Source organism: Brassica napus, chromosome C7 (assembly GCF_020379485.1).
Source record: "Brassica napus cultivar Da-Ae chromosome C7, Da-Ae, whole genome shotgun sequence".
NCBI classification, from domain to species: domain Eukaryota; kingdom Viridiplantae; phylum Streptophyta; class Magnoliopsida; order Brassicales; family Brassicaceae; genus Brassica; species Brassica napus.
In genome coordinates this window covers 7,665,311-7,667,602 of record NC_063450.1, presented here as the reverse complement: position 1 = coordinate 7,667,602, position 2,292 = coordinate 7,665,311, and the positions used below count along the sequence as shown (strand labels likewise).

Below are 2,292 nucleotides of genomic sequence, written 5' to 3'. Positions count from 1 at the left end.
GAAATTCAATACCCTTCACCACACATGGTATTGCGAACTTCCCAGGATCACTCTTCTTCTTCAATGTGATCCTTAGTTTCATCATTTCCCTGACATGATGAAACATTCTCCTAATGTCCTCCTCAGTCTCCTTAGTCTCTCTGAAGAACATCCACAACCGGTGTGTGTAATAAACTTCACCAAAAGGTTTCTCCACTGGGATTCTGAGGACTCTCTTAGTGAAACCATCCATCTCCTTCTCATTAGCTTCCCTCTTAAGGTTCTTAGGAATCTTCTCCTTTCTTTTCAGTTGGCTCATCAACTTTCATAGGCTCTGGTGTAGTGTCTGAAGGGTTGGTTGTAGGTTCTGGTGGGTTTGCTAAAGGTTAAGTGGTTGTCTGAGTGCGTTGATTCGGTCACTATCAATAGATGGTAATCGCACTCTGTAGGTGAAAGGTGCCCGTCGATCGATCGAAGGTGAGGGGGGTCGATCGATATCAGTCTCTCTCTGTCAGTCAACTGCTGGCTCATGCTGTCGATCGATTTTGACGTAGAAAGGGGAGGGTGGGTGAGGATGTTTTTCTGCGAATTCCTCATGAGTAATGATCCGAACTGCATTACACTCCGCAGTCGATTTAGCAGATGATGCCGATCGATGGTTAGAGTAATCCGTCGATCGATCTTCGTCATGGTATGCCGAGCGATGTGCATCCATTGACATCGGTCGACACCATTGTGATCCGCCAAAACTCATGGAGCTTTCAACTTCGAAGTCTCCTTCTCCAAGCTTCTCATGCTTCACCACTTGCCAGAAATCATCATCTATGATGGCATTTACGTGGTGTTTTGCTTTCTCAACTCCTGCCTCTCTAGCCAAGGCTTCTTGCCTCTTTACAATGTCTCCAGTCTGAACCACTTGCATTTCAAGCTTCCTCACATGAGTCCCTAAGGTCTCAATTCTTGTGTTCAGGCTGTTGTAGGCGGAATCTATCTTCCCATTGAAATCCAAAGTGAGTTGTTGTTGTCCTTCCAGAACTTTGTCAAGCATTGCTTCAATCTTGCTTTCCTGAGTCTGTGGTGGTGGATTCTGGTAAAATGAGTTTCTATAGCCTCTACTGTTGTTGCTGAAAGGATTCTCGAACTGTGAACTCTGGTTACTCCTCTGACCATTGCCATAGAAGTTTCTGTTTCCACCCTGGTTTCCAGACCTCTGAAATCCAGTACCTCCAATGTAGTTCACATCTTCTTCTCCTTCCATGTCTACAGCTACTTCTCCTTCAGCCGAGCAGACCTGCTTCCTAAGAAGCTCATGAACCACATCTAACTTTGCTCTAACCTCGCCCATCTGCTCTTTCCCTAGGGATGCAACAGACTTCTTCCTCTCAAAGTCAGTGTTCTTGGTGCTGCTGCTGTTTGCTAGATTTTCTATCAGTCTCAAAGCTTCCACCGGATTCCTGGTGTTGAAGTTTCCCTCGCTAGCTGTATCAAGAGCCATCTGATACCTCAAGGCGATACCTCTGAAGAAAGTGCTCAGCAGTTGCACTTCGTTGAATCCGTGGTGTGGACAGTCTCGCTGGAAGAACTTGAATCTGATCCACGCATCTTTGAAAGACTCTCCAGTCTCCTGCGCGAATGTAGCAATTTTGCTCCTCAAGTCTTCAGCGCGTGCCTCATCGAAGAAGTTTCGCAAGAAAGCATTCTTGATGTCGGCCCAGGATGTTAGAGATCCTGTGGGTAGCTGCTTAAGCCAGTGCATCGCTTCTCAGTCAGAGAATACTTGAAGAGCTTGCACAATAGGTAGTCCTCGGGGACTCCATCCATACGAATAGCAGCGATAAGATCCTCGAACCTCTCTAGATGGTCCATAGGATGCTCGTGCGGTAACCCAAAGTAGGGTATCTGTGACACGAGTGTGTAGTACTGAGACTTCAGCTCGAAATTCTGCTTCTGAATCTCTGGAAGTCGAATAGCTGATCTGTTGGCGTAGTACTCATCTGGACGATTGTAGTCAGCCAGTGCCCTTGGTCGAGCATTCTCTTCTACAGGTTGAGCAGCTCCTGTAGCATCAGTATCAGGGATTACATTCCCCTGAGCGTCTAGTTTCTGACCTGTTGTATTATGCAGATGACCATCCTGGTCATACAGGTTTCCATTCTCGTCATGTCTGAGAATAACAATCATTTCCATGTTTCGCGACTGATGATCGATCGATGTACGCGGTGTATTATCGATCGATGTCGAACGATGTAGATCGGTCGACGATGAAGGTCGGGTGTCGGTCGACGGTTGGGTGTGAGAATCGGTCGACGTGAA

The 2,292-nt window shown here is 46.8% G+C and overlaps 1 non-coding gene across 1 annotated transcript; it reads left to right on the top strand.

Annotated features, from left to right (window-relative positions):
- Nucleotides 1–1,529: 1,529 nt before the first annotated feature.
- Nucleotides 1,530–1,637, top strand: LOC125590947. The gene has a single exon (XR_007326944.1). It is a non-coding gene; the product is annotated as a small nucleolar RNA R71 (small nucleolar RNA).
- The last annotated feature ends 655 nt before the right edge of the window (nt 1,638–2,292 follow it).